General features: G+C 34.2%; 1 protein-coding gene across 5 annotated transcripts in view; it reads right to left on the bottom strand.

The window, feature by feature from the left end:
* st18 (ST18 C2H2C-type zinc finger transcription factor) overlaps positions 1–17,796 on the bottom strand; it is a 133,970-nt gene that overhangs the window by 71,637 nt on the left and 44,537 nt on the right. Inside the window, exon 1 of one of the 5 annotated variants that reach the window (XM_088642460.1) lies at positions 15,095–15,191. The exons of 3 other annotated variants lie outside the window; for them this stretch is intronic. The gene's annotated coding sequence lies outside the window, so the exon portion shown is untranslated. Of the gene's footprint in view, positions 1–9,056; positions 9,201–15,094; positions 15,192–17,796 lie in introns of those variants that run through there. One more of the 5 variants, XM_088642459.1, reaches the window with a different exon arrangement.

Raw genomic sequence — 17,796 nt, 5'->3', positions numbered from 1 at the left:
GGCCAATTATAGAAAGTGATGCACAATCTGAGGAAGTTTTAAATTCTAAAGAAAACTAGAGGGTTTGAAGTTTCTGTACATTATATATTACCAGCAGAATAAGGAATTTGTTTACTGGTATCTGCAAACTTCTAATCCTGCCAGCACTGGCCTTCAGTAATTTCTTAACTATGAGATTTATAGGTAACGTGGTTTAGAAATTTATGCTGCTGTCACATTGTACAATTAGATCTGCCTTATCAGTCGTCCACCAGTTTGCCATTGTGGGAGATGTGCCATTCATTTGACCTAATCAGGTGATCTTTTTGGTTGTGGATTCAAGTTTTTGACAGGAAGAATCATACTTTAGCTGGAGAAATCGCATCACAAAGTATTTAGTTTCAAAACTTTAAGCCAACTGAGACTGATCGGTTGAATCTGTTTGCATACGAAGAATTATTAATAACTTCAAATTACTGAACAAGTCACATTAACTGACCAAACTGGCAGGTGAATGATTTAGTTAGATTTAATTTTATCCTTTTAATTATTTAATTCCACTTCCAATTTTTCAGCTTCAAAATCTTAAAAACGTCTAAAATGTTAAAAAAGGCTTAACATTGTTTTCGGCCTTTTATGTGGAGGGTTAATCGTGGTAGATTTAGTGCAAATAGGTTTACAAAGGTAATATTAAAAAATATGGAAATATTTAACATATAAGAATGATTGTTCTATTGTGAACATGGAAATATATCAAAGAAATGCCTAATCTTTCATTTTTGGCAATTCATTATTATGAATGTATAATACAGTTAATGTGACATTTAATATGTAGTATTTCTTTCTATACAATTTATGTACAGTTTCTAGTTGCTTCAAATTTGTTTTGCCAGTCACAAATCATGGGAAATTCTTAGATTTACAATCCTGAAATTTCCCCAAGGAAGAATGTTATGTTAAAAGAAAATGTTGATAATACATCTAATACTAAAATAATGCTGATATATTAATAACAAAAAAGATAAACAGTGCCTCTCTTTTATTTATTTTTATATCATTTAAGTGCCATTTTACTTTTACTTAATTTTAGAAATCTTTTTTTCCTTTTAATCTTGATATAGTTTAGTTGAGGATTATAGATTAAAAAAATGAGCGGTACAGTATGTAAAAAAATAATATTTTCACAGCTCATCTTGGGTATTTCAACAGGAAAATGTGCAGATTTACAATCACCTGCCATAAAAAGTGTAATTAAATGCTGCAAACAACCAATTGTCATGATTAGATAACATTTTCACTGTAATTACTGTATAAAACTGAATGAATGAGAAAATAAACAAAAAAGTGCCTGTTCATCATCAGTACCGATAGACATCCTTTCTCACAACGCCTTTTTCTCTTTCTCTTTTTTTTTATGAACCTTTCTTAGGCAGTGTTAGTTTTCATGTATTACGGGCAGGGGCGGGTGCACTTTGCAAGGTCACTGTTTCTATTTTTTTTCAGAAGTAGATTGAAGGAAGGGTTAAAATTGGAATGGATTTAATTATGGAATGAATGGAATTATAATGCGCCTGCAGCAAGTTTTCCTCCTTATTTATTAAGCCAGCTGATGGGCCAGGTTTGATGAGGCACTTCTGGCATAATTGAGTCATCACACAAAGAGGGTTCCTCGCATTCAGAGTGGTTTTATCAGCAGCAAACAGACCTGATTACTGGCAATTACACTCTGATCTGGGGAAGGGAGAAAAAAGGGCGAATGTGCGGGGTAACTTCCGTGTTTATAGTTTACCCAGGAATAATTTCCACATTAATTTCACATGCTAAGTGTTTTCTGTTTCTGCATAATAAAGCATAAACAGGGCGAGATGGTACAATTTACTTTAACATTTCCTTGTAATGAATGTATAAGTGCACTGCAACTGCTAATAATTATAGATGAAACATATAAGCAGTTCTCCTTGTTAAGAGCAGCATGCCCTTCCTTTGTGGCTTAATTTATAAATGTATCAAGTAAATTATTTAAAACAAAAAGTATTTATGCCTATTATCCTTTCATAATCCTTTCATAATTGAGAAATAATACAAACACTTGTGAGTAACGCAAAAAAAACCAATGGAGTATAGCACTAAAATGTGAAACTGATTTTTTCCCTTTAATTAATATTCAAATGCATTCATTGTGGTTAAATTATACTCAGCACTGAGAGACAATTTTAATAAACATTTTTTTTAAAAGGATTTTCTATTTCCAGTACAGCCTGGTACTAACCAGATGCCCTCCCCCTATAAAGCCAGCAGCTGGACATTAGAATAATTATAATAGCTAAGAGACGTTTTAGATGCAAAAAAAGCTCAGATTCTATATCCATATCAGTTCCACCAATACCACACTGAATGTGCCTTTATTATCCATTCCAGACATTAATGATTATGTACTGAGTCTGGAGAAGACCAGTCACTTCATATGCAAATATAAAAGCTGTATATTTTAATATTTTGTAAAAATACCAATAAATTTCAAGACTTGAGAATCTGTCACTGGATCTTAAATGAACTAAATAGTTTATGCCCTTTAAGGTACTGTACATTTCAGCTGATGATAATCGGATGTCAGATCTGGTTAACTTAAATGACACTGATGAGCCTTAAAATTTAATTAAAAAGTAAGGAAAACAATAGAACATTTTGGAAAAAAATATGTTTTATTGAGATGGGGGACTAAAATGTCAACTATACCATGAGTAAAAATGATCAGATCATAGGACAGAAACAGTTACAAGCCTTCTTATACCTGAAACACTTAAGTTAAAGAATAAATGGTGAAAAAAATGGTAGGGTATTCCTGTACAATTTAAGTTCTCAGAATTTTTACATTTTGTAATAAAAAATGTTTTAATTCAATACCCAGGAAAATAAACTCACTTTCAATGTGTATTACACATGCAGACAATACATGCTTCTGCTTATACCCTTAAGTTTAAGTATATCACTGTTTTTGCAATACACATCACAGGGGAAAATGTTAACTATTTCCTATGCTACCAGTGACTGTAAGGTCAATTTCAGCATCTACAGAATCAAACACTTCAAGTAAGATCTCTGAAGATCGTTAATGCGTTACGTGTACAGTCAAAATAACAAAATTAGGTAAGCTAAGTAAATTCACAGAACAAAGAGCATTTTTATAGTGTCTGCTCTAGTCACAAGCACAGCAAAGCAAATCTGTGGGAATGCTTAAAAACAATTCCAGTTTTTAACAGTTTAAATCATGGCAATGTCTGGAAGACAGAGAGATAGAGGTGTTAACCCCAGTGTCCTGACTATGTTCCACTCTGGTATTTTACTATCTTGTCTTCCCTACTTTATTTAGCTGGTGGAACAATTCATATTTCTCCACCTTTTTTCTCCCATTGCTGTGTAGTGGAGCTGCTGGTGCATAATGGCTGCTCTGCATCACCCAGGTTGGCCCTGCACTTCAATGGTGGATGAGGTGAATTCCCAACTATATATAGTAGGTCTTTGGGATCCTTTGGGTTGGAAAACACTATATACAGTAAATTGTATATTGAATTGTTGAAGTGTTACTAGTGGGCCAGCACGGCCCCACATTGCTGCTGTTGGTATTCAACAGTAAAACTGAACTGGTAAAAGCCTGGTAAAGCGCTGTTAGGTTTCACAGTCTGCATTAATGTTTCATTTTGAATGAGAAAATCATTAAAGGAATATTCAAATCTCTAGGGAGAATAAAACAACCTACTACAATTAAGAAAAAAGTTCACATTTGTAGCACAATTGTGAGCGGAAAACCAAAATCTAGATAGAAACAGTGACAGAGACATAACTAGTCTATGTGTTCAGAAGCATTAGGTAAAAAAACCTCTAAGAAGCTTGCAAATTGCTGGAAGTAAAATGGAAAAGCAATTACAGGATTAAAGTACTACAGGTCTACAATTCATTAGCAGATCAGATTAACTAGGGAATAAAACTATGAAATAAAAAGCCAAGAATCCTTAAAAATCGCTGTTCACTCGCAACTCTCTCTCTCTATGGGGACCAGAGTTTTGAAACACCCCATGGAGAAATCTTAAGGACAACTGTGATTTCAGAAATATCATTCCAGCAGCCTGTGCTGAAGCCAAGTAAAGTGTTCAGTGTTTATGCCAAGTTGGGACTTTTACAAGGAGTCCTGCTTTTTTTGTGAGTACCACAAGGCAGGGCCGCATCATTAAAAAAGGCTCTTAGAATTCTGAACACACAGTGAAAGAGCAATGGTTCCAAGTGGTGGTTCAATAATTTGGTATGATGGCATAACTACAGGGAAAGTTGTTATTGAATACATTTAGAAAGACATGAAAGTATCAGATACTGACACTTTTGCCATAATCATTTATTAATTTTGTATTCACATTCCAAGATCATTTCTGAGGTTTTCGCATAATCTTGAATCACACCAGTTATAAGGAGAGAGCTCGGAAGACCCAGATTGTCCCAGAACAGCTTTGAATTTACCACTGGGGTACACCCAATTTTAAAAACAGGTGACTACAAACTTACAGCTTTGTGAAACCTCTCAAGTGTTTTTTAATCTGTCTTGAAGACTGCGTCACTTCTTTAGCATTCAGTTAGTTATACAGAAATGTAAGTAGATGGGTTTTAGATGGGTTGAAGACCTTGAGTCTTCAAGAAAGGGCGATAAAATGGAATTTTGGATTATGGTAGGTTAGTTTGCATATTAGACCTTGAACAATGTTTTCCACAACCATCAGCCCTGGACATATCTTAGATATCTAGTGCTGATGTTGAAACGTTATTTGTTATTATTCAGAATATAGCAAAGTAAAACATAATCAAAGTTAAAATAAATATGATTCATTTGCTGAATTAAAACAGAGATTTGACATGTAAAAACAAGCTTATTTTTGTCATGTTAAAACAAAGTCTAATCTTAAATTGATTTTAGACATGGTTTATTCTTAAAAAATACTACGTAGTTTTTAAATTAATAATTAACAGATTACACATCCTTATTTAGAATTAGGTAGCATGAGTACTTTCAATATTAAAACAACCAAATTATGCAAATAAAACCACTTCTTCATAACCTAGTTACATTTTAGTCTTGTCTATTTTAAAGTAAATTAACCTTTACATAATATAATGTGTTTATTTATTGCAGATCGGATACCACATTTAACAGATTAAAGTTATCTAAAAAGTTAGCTCGGATTTCTTGTTTTCAAAGAACACAAACAATATTCCAACTTGGCTGACCACAATACATTAATGATAATGATTAATGATATTAAAAAGATTGTACAGTATACTAATGATGTAAATATATCCTGTGCATACTAGAAAAAAAGAAATGGACAGATTTTAAAGGAACAAAACATTCAGGCTTACACATGTGCTCAGTACAGTCTTACCCTTATTACAGCTTCTCTGCCGAAACTATTGTTTAGTTTTCCGAAAAGCTTTTTCATGATTGAAAATGCATGAATGCTACCAGGTGGACTGCATTTTTGTAAAAAAAAACCTAGTCACCGGTTACTCTAATCCCTCTCAACAAAAGGTAGTGTTCCAGTTCTCCTGAGTCTCTAAAGAAGAAAGTTTATCATAAACAGCAGTTTTAAAAGAATCAGTGATTTAACACTGATTCCTAATCAGATTGTACAGAAATGAACAGCTCGCATGGCAGCTGTACTTTTCCCAGGGTTAATTACCTTTCACTGCTCTCTCCTAATGAGTCAGCTGTTCCTGTCATTAAACAACTCCACTTTGTTCATCTAAGCATCTTCATCGTCAACAAATAGCACTGATATATGTTTGCTTAATGAACAATGGGGGATTCGGAATCATTAAAAAAATAAATGGGTTTTCTTTCTTTGATAATTTATTTGCACAAAGCCTAAATATTACAGTTGTATGAACTAGGATCTGGGTCAGATTACACATCTACGGCTATTTTATTTTCAGCTGTAAGCACTGATTTATGTTTATGCAGATGGAAAATTGAGTCACTCACTTCCAAGCAGACAGAACTAAAGTCAAAGGGGAATATGACCAGTCTGGCAAGATTCTGGGACGAGAGAGCTGCAGGCTTCTCTCACCAGGCCAATATCTTACAAATCCTGATAATGAGGTCCAAGAAACACTGTTACTGATTTAATTTAAGGGCCACCAGTTCAAACCAAGGCAAAGATATCTAACTCCTGGTGACTGTCCTGAATGTGGAAATATTTGGATTCTTATAACAAGTTTTAGCAAAGAAAAGCAGAAAAGCAGCATCATCAATTCCAGAAAGAAAAATATAAAGTCCTGGATTGTGTGACACATCAGAACACAATATTTAGGGAGTTTTAAGTGATTTCTGCTACTATGTGGCAAAATCCCTTGGCTACCTGGATTACAAACCATAGTCCTTTAACTCATGCCAGTTTAAGTCCGTGTTAACTCGGATTTACCTCTGGCAGAAAATATTCCCAGTCCGAATAAGCTTTGTCTGGAATGAGTTGCACATAAGTATTTTATGTGTTAAGAAGGGAACTAATGGAGAATTATGAAAAATCCAAATAAAAGTTTGCTAGTGTTAAACACTCAGTGACAGAATAATTTACTGGAAATGATAAAAAGGGAATTCAAGTAAAAGGACTGCCAAATTTTGAACACTAATCTGCTTTATAAAAAAATCTTAAAATGTAACGTTGTATGACCCATGATTACAGATAATACTGGAATTAGTGTTTATATTTTCAATCCTCTTTAAAAAATATCAAAATATTCCAAAGGTTTACATTCGTGAAGTTTGCTAAATATACCGATGTTGCCTTAAATCTGCAGTTTTACTTCAGACAATCAGGTGCCCATTTACAATTTTGTTCTACATGTAAAATAAATAAGCATATAAATCTGCTAAAAATTCTCACAAAGAAGTAAGCTTAGCGTTATTCTGTGTCTCAAGCTATCAGGAAAGCTGTGTCCTTTAAATATAAATATAATATTGGTAAAACTGATAACTTTAAGAGCAAAAAATGTTTTTAAAAGATTGTGAAAACATCACATAGGAATTTCTTTATTCTATTTTGCACACAAATATTAGGAAAAACGTTCAGTAGTCAGTCAGTTTATTCACACTGTCCAAAAGATAGAGTATGCACATTTAAATAAGCAACTCATTCATATAAAAGAATGTAAATCACTTTTGTATTCTATTGGTTTATATACAAATGGATGACTGGTAAAATGAAAACAAATATAAGTTTCAAACTCTAATAAAGAGTGTAGCAATAGTTTTCTAGAGAACATAAGTCTCAACTATCCTCCTAGTTTGCTCCTCCTTTCTAGATAACACTGAGCTGAGCCCTAGATGAATTGTACTTAAAAGGTTATAGAGGTTGTTCAGAGAGTTCGAACCAAGCTTGCCAGCTTAACAGATGGTCCATGATTATGATTATATGCATCAATAAAATGAATAATCTTTAACAAAATGTAAATTTCGACTTAACTCCAGGGTTTAATAAAAAGATGGAAATGCCTATTTTAACCGATTATTTCCCATGGCAGCTGGAATAAATTCAAAAATCAAATAAAGAATTAACTCTTCAATTTACAGGATTTATATATAATGGTGGTTCTTTAAGGGCAAACACATATAAACTTACTTATTGCTGCATCATTAAAGAAGTTCAATTATTCATCATATGAATACAACTGACTATAAGCACTTAAAAGCTCCTATAACTAGTATTAAATGACATTTTACAAAAGGTACAGTTGATTGGTAGATTTGATTCACTAGATCTATTAATGCTTTAAGATTTATTATATTTATTCAGTGAAATAAAATACAGCCCTTTAGGTAGTTTTCCACACTTATTCCAACCTTTACTAGAGGCAGAAATCAAGGTCACTTTTTGTCTTTATAGTTATAGTCTTCTGAATGCATGTTACTTAAAAATCCTAGATGAAATGTTCTTTCACTGTCTGTGCCCAGAGCAGACCATATTCTCAAGAATATTCTCACTTCCCAAATGCAGAAGTATGAAATGCAAATAATTATTTGAATAACAGTGCAGACAGGGTTAGGGTTGTCCCAAATGGTTGTTGCATTATAAAATAAAAAAAACCCTTCTGTTACCCTTGCTGCAACAACGATGATGATTCAGCATTGCATTTCTTTTCATTCCACTCTGGATTACACAATAATATACAACTTTTTCGATTCCACCCAAAAACAAGGATATTCCAAATATGTACTAAGGTAAACGACATTTCCATTTGGAAATTGTATGCTTAATCTACCATACAGACACTGTAATAATGCAATGTACAGTTTTATAGTTTTATAATTCACAAATATAACATTCAGTAAAGCAACTACTTTAAACTCAAAGCAACTTAAAATAATTTGATCATCCACTAGATAGCAACAACTCCAGTACTGCTTGAGAACATAATACAAACAAAGCCATCTGTGTAACTTCCTGCCCTTCCTACTTCAGAAGCTAAATGTAAGGGGTTTTATCGATTTCAGCTTGCAGTTTTTTTTAGCATTCTTCACAGGGGTGCTTGAAAAATGTAACTGTAGCATCACTTTATGAAGCTATTGATGAAATAGCAGTATTTGGATTAAAAAGAGAAATCGTAGAAAGTTAAACCTTACATGAATCAAGTTAGTAACTAAAATCATCAATTTGGTTCAAGAGGGTACTTCAGAAAGTTCATTTGTTTCCATTTCTTTCTCTAGCAAAAACACTTCCCTAATGCATGGCACACTTAAACTTAGATGTGTCTTGCAATTTATCCTTCAAGTTAAAAAAAACAATTACAAAATTGTGCTTTACTTGTCAAACAATGGCTAAAACTTTGCTCTGTAGTTTAATACTGTGAGTAAAATATCAATTAAACTAGTATCAGCTTTGCTTTTGGTAGTGATAGCTTCTTTAGGTGGTACAATAACCTTTCATTAATCTGCTTATCTGTTTTATAGAGCATGAATTGATCTGTAGCTTAGGAAACACGAAAAAACGTACACAGATTCACATTTTCTACAGGGCAAAATTGTTAGCCTGACTTACCGTGTCTCTTTTAGCCTTTGTTCTGCCTTTGATAGTAACATCAAGGAAGCAGTGATGTAGAAGAAAACAGAGGTGGGGTAGGTTAGTCCAATGTGTCGCTGTTGCGTGGTGCGCGGGGACACTGTGATATTCTAGTGAGCTGCTAAGCTTTTTTTTTGTGTGTGTGTAGCCTTTGTGTCATTCACTTAACGACCAATCTCATTAGCTGCTGGGGTACAATGGGCTGATACATTTTCTGTGTAAATACACCACATGGTGACCCTCAAGGTTAGACCTCTGAAGGTCTTTTTAATCACATAAAAGATGGATATTTTAAAAAATCAATTACAAAAAAATGAACAGATTGTCTCTAAATAAGGACTTTTGTGTATCAGGATCCATTAAATTGGTTTTAAATATGTATTAAACTATTTGTTTACTTTCTCATTTATCTTTAACAAGGTTCCTCAAAACAGCATAGAGAGGGTTTAATAAACAGTACTTATAAAATGAAAAATAAAAACAAAAATCCCAAAATATCTATACTGCTCATATTGCTTAAATCCCTATTTGGCTAATAAAATTTAATGTGAAACATTAGACATTTATTTTATATCTTTATTTTTAATTGATAGAGAAGACACTTTTCAACAACAACAGTTAGCAAAACTAACTGTTTTTTTATAACTCTATTGTGGTTAAACATCTTGTCTAAACAACAAAATATTTATACATGCACAAAATCGAAATTCTTATTTTTCATGACAAATAAAACATTTACATAACTATTAAGAATGCAAAAATAAAGGCAAAAATACTAAATTATAAACTGAACAGTAAACTATTATAATGTGTGTAGTACTTTCTTTTTTTCAACAAATTGCTCTTCTGCACCTTTGAGTGACTAAAGCTAGCAATGTAAAGACTGATAATTTCATGATAATTTTTTTTCTTGTCTTTTTCTACAATATTTCCCCCAATTTTGCGTTTGTGGTACAGTCCTTTAATTCCCTACAAAATGAATTATTGTAAGTACTTGCAGCTATGACAGCTGTCCATAAGCATCAGGGACATGTCTATTGGCCAACTTGACCCTTGTTAGAAAACAAAACAAAACAAAAAAAGAATACAGCAGTCTGGGACTACTGAGCAGGGTCACTGGAGATTTTCCAGACAAACGCAATACTGGGGAAAGGAGAATAAAAAAGACAGGCTCAGAATCTCACTTTAACAGACCGCACACAATCTGGGCTCTCACAGAACTATCTCTGCCTGACCGCTTTCTATTTATCCCTTATCAGTGTTTACCAACCGCTAGTTTTCTTTCATTCACACTGTGAGGCAGTTCTCTTACTATCAGTCAACAGCTGACACCGTGGAACAGCCTCAAAGGCAAGAGGAAGGGATCAAAACTAAACCAAAGCTGTTTAAACAATACAACAGAGGAAATAAATTCATAAATCCTAATTCTTCCCCAACCCACAAGGGTACAAGCAGATCCTTTATAGTTAGTCCAACAAACAAAACCACCGCCAGTGAGGTAACATTACAATAAAGGTAAATGCTAAAATATATTGAAAAAAAATCCATGTAATTTTAATTAGAAACAAAGCTTACAGCTTCTGGATGCCAAATGAATAAAACTTAAACAGTGTGTCACTGTGATACTTTTAAAAGCTTCCTGCCTTTTATATGGAGCATGCCTGTAAAATTAACTGGTCAAATGGAAATGAAAAAAAGTACAGTTGTCTCTTGTGTTTATTCATCTTTGAAAATTCGGCAACATACAAAACAATGAAAAAATAAAATAAAAGTTAGACTCTTGCCACAGTGAAAATAGTATTTAGCCAATGCAACAAACGTTTGTTACATTGATAGAATAAAATTTAACTTAAAATAAGTTTTAAAAAGTCAGGCCAAATAAGGTTGTTGGATGTTTCTAAGTAATCATGATATGAGGGAAGTTTCATTAGCTACCCTGAAAGAAAATAGAGCAAGGTATAATATTGGATTTCTTAAAGTGGAGTCTATTTATAATATGCCTGAAACTTTCAAATTGAATCTACCACACAACTCAGCTGTCATATACTTCAAGCTTTGTGGTCAAAACTCAAATCATATGCAGACTATACAAAATATTAATGGACGGGCACACAATGAAACCGAATTACTGTTTCTATTAACAAATTCTTACTAGTCAGGGAATGGTGAAACATGTCTACTGTCAGAAACAGCACCTGATGACCCACGAAGGGCTTTAACTCAGAAAGGCTATAGAAACTTGTTGTTGATATAAAAACTCCCTTGCTGTTTGAGATCCTGTATGTCAGGCACTGACTCTGACAGCTAGCCTTTATTCCCATGCTACATAGATCATATAAGCTACCATTTTTATCTATAACATTATAACATGAAATTTACTTACAATGAGAGTAAATGGACTATTCAGTAAAATGCATATGTGGGACAGTGTGCTTCACCAAAACTGCACAAATTACTGCAAAATTAAATTCTTAAACCATTTGTACAACATGCCTTTCCTTCACAGAATTCTGAAAGCAACTACATGTACAAGGACAACATAAGTGCCAGCACTCAACTCAGTCTGGATTTGTATCTAATTAACAATGAGGTTTTCTGGATTGCCTTTTTGGAGACATACTGCAAACAAAAGCCCCGATTTACAAATTGAGCAATATTATCCCAAATATTTCTAAATTTAAAAATCCGTGAAACATGCAGATTGTTACCACTCTCAAAGGTAGACCTAGAAGCTATGCTAAACCTATTTTTCATCTTCAGTTACTTTAAAGATTACACTACATGTTCACTATATAAATACATTAGTGTTAGTATAAATGCTGAAATTAACATCATAACATCCATCCATGGTATTTAGAATATTCTACTTTCAATATATATAAACAGCTATGATTTTTTTTTTCTGGAATACTTTTCTCCGAATGAAGTAATTAATTAAATTTATCCTTTCACCAGCTGCTAGGCGGCAGATGGATCCATTTCTGAAACCTCGTTGAATTCAATCCATAAAACTCATTTCCTAGGATTAGCTGAGTGAAGTTTGTGTCAAAGCTCAGGTAACAAAATCAGGAGGGTGGTGGAGTTGTGCAAAACTGAAACTTTGCTATGCATTTCATTTTTTATTCCTTGTTTTATGTAGTTTGGCACAACATATTTGTGTCAAAGTACACAGTGCTTTGGAAGAGTATTTTAAAAAGCACAGATTAGTGCGGATGATATTGTTTACACAGATTTTGTTTTTTTTTTGGGGGGGTGGACATCATTCCTTCAACAGTATCAATTTAAATAATTTACATCATTTCCACTTCTATTTTCAGCACATACTGGGACTGTGATCTCCTGCAGCCAAATCATCAAGTGAATCTACAATATACAGTAACAGCATTCAGAGCTAGAATTGCTACCATGGACAGCTCCTGGTTCTTAACTCAGTAATAGAAGAAGATACCTTCATGCTGTGTTGCAAACATTAGCATTTCCATGTAGGAGCTTAAAAAATAGAAGAAAGAGAGTGAAAGAATGGAAGGAAGAGGGTGAGGGGGAGACATGCTTATTTGTTGAACAGTGCAACTGCAGACAATTCTGTCAGCTTTGTTACATCTGTGGTACTGCATGAGCATCAAAAGAATTGTTAATGCTTCAGCTTCATTATAGTGCTTCATTACAGTTAAATGTAAGCTTACATTCCTCATGTTATTGCTGTTAGGATTTGACTAATTACATACCTGAAAAATCAAAGTCTACTCAGAGAGGCTACATTCTTTTTGCAGTGTGTTTATTTACTCTTTTTTATCGCCGGATGAATAAAAATACTTTTTGTAAAAGCCTATTCTGTTACTAAGGTCTTTTCTTCTTAGAAAGCATCCATTTAAAAATGTTTTGCAGTCTTGTTTTAAAATAATAATGTATTGCAACAGAGAAAGAACATAGATGAGAAATGTTTCTTTAAATATCTTCTTCCACTGTAACTTGGCTTAAGGTCACTATTACAGGAAGCAGCATGTTTACTTGGAATGATCTACCAGTCTGGTCTTTGATCACACTGAAGTTGTCACATTGCTGAATGTGACTGAAAAAAGATTTTCTACCCATATGGGAAACATGTATTAAAGTGATTATCTTTTAGTGCATCAAAAAGCTGATTTAAATGGACTCTGTGCTGTTATTATAACATCCATTTTTTGCAAGTTTCACAAGCATACTAAGTTATGACCTCATTATTATAAATGTAACTGCACGTAATGAAACACAGGACCGTCCATATCTTGTAAAGCACCTCCTAAAGAAAACGTATTGAAACAGAATGGTTGCTGATAACAGCAAAGTAACATCTTAAGGCGTTCCTCAATGTTCCTTTCATCCAGAAAATATAAAGAATGTTTGGTTTCTATTTCCACCAAGTCCAAAAAACAGTGAACGGTACTTTTAAACATTGTCACCTAACTGTTTGCCAATCATTACATGCCTGTTTTAACCATTCAGTTTTCATCAGTAGTAACCTGCTACATTATATGTTAGATAAAAAATACATTTTACTCAATACTGTAAGTTCCTCCAAAATTGCATTAGGTTCAGGCCACTTATACACTGTAAGACAGACTATATACAGGTATTTCACATATTCAGAAACAATCTAACAACAAGTGAAGTATATATGCCTGTAGGCTGTTTTTGATTTCCTACTTGTTAATAAAGGCCAGTGACATTAAAAAAGCAATTATTAAAGCACAATATTATAGCACATAATTGACTTTTTCCATTTGTATATCTTCTGCTCTAAAATCAATTTGAGCTGGCAATGACCTTGGAACCACAACCATGTTGCTTAGCAGTAATCAGTATTTTTATTTGAGATGTCTCCTTAGCTGAGAGTTTTCAATACAGTTTTTGGATGAACTGGGGTTAAGAATATACTGAAATAAACCTGCTTATCACTGATTATAATAAACTGAATTTAGACTGAATTAGAAGAACTGAATGTCACATTTCAATTGACCTTAGTTGTAAGTTGTGGTAACCCAACACAAAGTTAAAAACTTTACTTTAAGCCCAATACAGTATGTATTCTTTACAGTATTGACATATAATTAAACACCTATAATTCATAACTAAATATCTCAATTAATTTAGTCTGAGTATAATAAGAACCAAATAAAGAAAACAATTCAGGAAACAAGTCATAGCTGTGATTTTTAATGTATTAACCACTCGGAAATCTCTTAGTAAGGTTAAATGAACTTAAATGATCTTAATTTCACATAGCACAAACACTATACAATCTCCTCAAGCTTTGTCTCAACACAATAACAACATTTGTTCTTCTAAGACTAGCTTATACTGTTTCTAAGTGCTGTGAGTTTAATTTAGGTAGACAGCATCAAATGCTATCTGGATGATCCAAAATAGGTCATGCTTCTTAAAAAACAGTTTGAGCCATGTAATCTCCTCGCTAACAATCTAAAGCCCAAATAAAATCTGCAATATTTTTTCACTGAAGGTATTGACAGTATTCAAGCATTATATGTCTACAAGCACAATCACTAAAAAGTATTTTTTTCAAAGCCTGCCATCTGATACATACTCATATCTTGACTAATTATTCCAGAAAGTTTTTGAAGACACATAAAGGACATTTTATCTATGTTCTGCATTCAATATTTCGTTTTAATAATAAAAATACAGCATTTATGCAAGCTCATACCACCTTTTTAAACTCATCAAAGTTACATTAGAAATTAAGCAAATATAAAGCACAGCCTAATCTGTGTTTTTTTCTTCTTCTGAAGAATTCTGAAGTGATCAAATACCTTTAACAGTCTATTCAGTATATAAAATAAGAATCAATTGCAAACAATGGTAAATTCACGGCCTAGTCACCTTTAGCCTAAAAGGAACAGTTGATAAATGTTCCTGAATACATCAGTATTAAAATCCTGAAAAGTTTCTGTAAACACTTCCTTTTGAAGCTCAGCTTGACTACAGTAGCAATAAAATAAGTAACTTCAGTACAAACCTACTTTTGTGATCCTAAAAGTTTTATTTTCCTCCAATGTGCTGCCTGTGCTGGAGCTGTAGCTTTGAAAGGTAGTCCCCAGGAATATGACATACTGTGCCTTTGACTGCCTGGAGATAAGCACCTGCGTTTGAGTCCCTTTTTACGTCACACCTCCCTATTCAGAGCTCCTCAATATGATGCACATTTGCACATCAACAGTGCTCCCCCCCCCCCTTCTCTCTCCCACTCACACATATACAAACATACAAATAAACACACACAGTCACACACATGTTCACATCCTGACGTAGACTGATTTTTTTTCATACATTGGGGGTCCAAAACTTTCACTCGAATTTTCATAACATGATTGCTGTGGCATATGTCCTTCCAAGCTTCCCATATATCAGTCATCATGCAAATGAGATGGAATATCACTCTTCTGCAGCAGATGGCCAGGGATGATAACAATGGCTCAACAGACGAGTTTCAATGTACCCGACTTTATCGCTACGGCAACAACAACCTAAAATATATGTAATGAAAGCAGTGTCTATTAATTTTGCAAGCTTTTTCAGCTTGGATTATTTTTTTTAAATATAAGATTATCACTATTTTGTGAATGAATGGATTCAGTTAAAGTACACTCTTGCTAAATTCTCTAGAAGGCTATCTATAAAAGCTAGAGACCTGGAAATTATTTTTGGTGACTAAGGGAGGCAGCAGCCTAGCAATTATTTGAGTAATTAGGTGTAATTCCTCCCTGTAGGCCATGTAACCCTCCTGTGCTAGCACATGCATTAGACAGGCCCAGATAGAGAAAAAGAAAGAAAGTGCCTCAAGATACTGCCACAGACCTTACATAAGCCAAGCTGCAGTGATGTCACTGAGCCTCCTGCCGACTTTTGTAAATACAAGCCCCCTAGCAAAAAGCAAACAGTAGAGGAGTTTAGCAAACAGGGCCCAATTAAAATGACAAAGGCAGCCACACTTCTAGGTGGAGCCTGGGGGGCCCTCAAGCCCAGACCTCAGAACCAGTGATACACATAAGGGGCCTCTTAGAGATGCAAGTATTTCCATTACCAGCTGTCACTAGGGGACACCAAAACAAGCTTGTCTTTGGGTTGTTCTCGGGTCTCTTGAGACTGGTGTGTGACCACAATACATAATAAGATATGCCTGTGGGTTTCCTTTTTTACACTCCTGGTTAGTTATAAATGGGTGGTTTTGCTCACGATCTGGTAGTCATCGCCTGTTTTAATGTTTGATAACATGTGTGATTGGTTCAAGCCCCCTGAAAAAACATAAATAAATGTACTCCACCTCAGCCAGCCCACATGATTTTAAACAATTTTAACTAAATCTCCACAGCACACTTTAGGTGTCCTCGCAGATTGTAAGAATATGCTTTTAAGGAGAAATTACATACACTTAATTTAAATGAGTTTATGAAGAAAATGTTCGTATATTCACATATTTGTCATCAAAACTATGGTGACATCTGAATAAACCCACTGAAATGCAACTATGATAAGAAATATGAAATATAAGTATATTGGTCCATAAAAATGTATAAACTTTATATAAGCTTATCTCATCAAATATTTGCCATATGATAGCTCCTTAAATTAGATTTAGATTGACTGTGATATCTGGGTATTTTTTGCACTGAAAACTTTACAACTGTGTCTTCTAATGTCTCCTAGAAGCCACATTAGATCCAATATTGCCTCTGTAAACTTGGACAAGGCATATGGTGCCAGACCCAGTCCCGCTGGGATCATACTGAACTCATAAGCTGTTCCTTGCACTGTGGAAACAGGAGGATCTTCTGTGCATTTAATAAAAAGATAAAAAGCATATATTTGAGGTACACATTCTTAAGCCATTCCGCCAGTCACTATAAGACACCAGGTTTCACCCTCTATGAGCACCTTGGATGTTCTCCTCTGGCCTCAGCTGTGCAGTGTGAACAAATTCCGAATGTGTCCCTCTTTGGTGGGCAGATCTAGAAGACATTTTCATCTCGTCTGACACAGAATGTGGAAAGCAGGTGAAATCCAAAATACAACTTGTTTCTGTGATGGGTAGCAACTATCTCTATCATAACTGAATTCTTGCAAAACTAAAAAGTTGTATTTGCGCAAATACAGTAGCTTTTGAACCTTATGAGTTCAATGAAGACAATGCTCAAGTGTCAAAAGTTTGGTGTCTGGATATTTTATTGACTTGAGGCTGGTCAGCTGGAGTGGTGGTAAAAGGTGTTCTAGCAGAAACATGGCAGTTATTTTAGTGTTTCTGGTAGGTAACAAAGATTAAATCTTCCACTTCTAAGATTAAAGTAGGGAAGGAAAAGCAGGGGTCATCAAAATAGGCTATAGATAGGACAGGATAGGAAATGCATTTAAGATAATACATTTTTTAAAAGATGATTATTAAAAAAAAATTAGCATAAAAAGTTTGAGCGCTGTGCTTTGAAGAACTGACTTCTTTTTATGGACAAGAGTGGCTGGGTGGAGCAGTGGTTAGCTTTTCTGTCTCCCAGCACTGGAGCCCTGGATTCAGTTCCAGACCTGGGGTGCTATCTGCATGGAGTTCGTAGATTCTCCCCTTGTTTGTTTGGGTTTTCTCTGGGTGCTCCAGGTTCCCTCCATAGTCTGGTATGGCCATAGGCTTCTGGGAAAACTGAACCTTGTGTCACCTACTGAACCTCTGTGTCTGTGT

This window comes from Lepisosteus platostomus, chromosome 8 (genome assembly GCF_059453375.1).
Source record: "Lepisosteus platostomus isolate fLepPlt1 chromosome 8, fLepPlt1.hap1, whole genome shotgun sequence".
NCBI lineage: Eukaryota > Metazoa > Chordata > Actinopteri > Semionotiformes > Lepisosteidae > Lepisosteus > Lepisosteus platostomus.
Note: the sequence above shows the minus strand (reverse complement) of the source record. Positions and strands in the feature narration are given on the sequence as shown.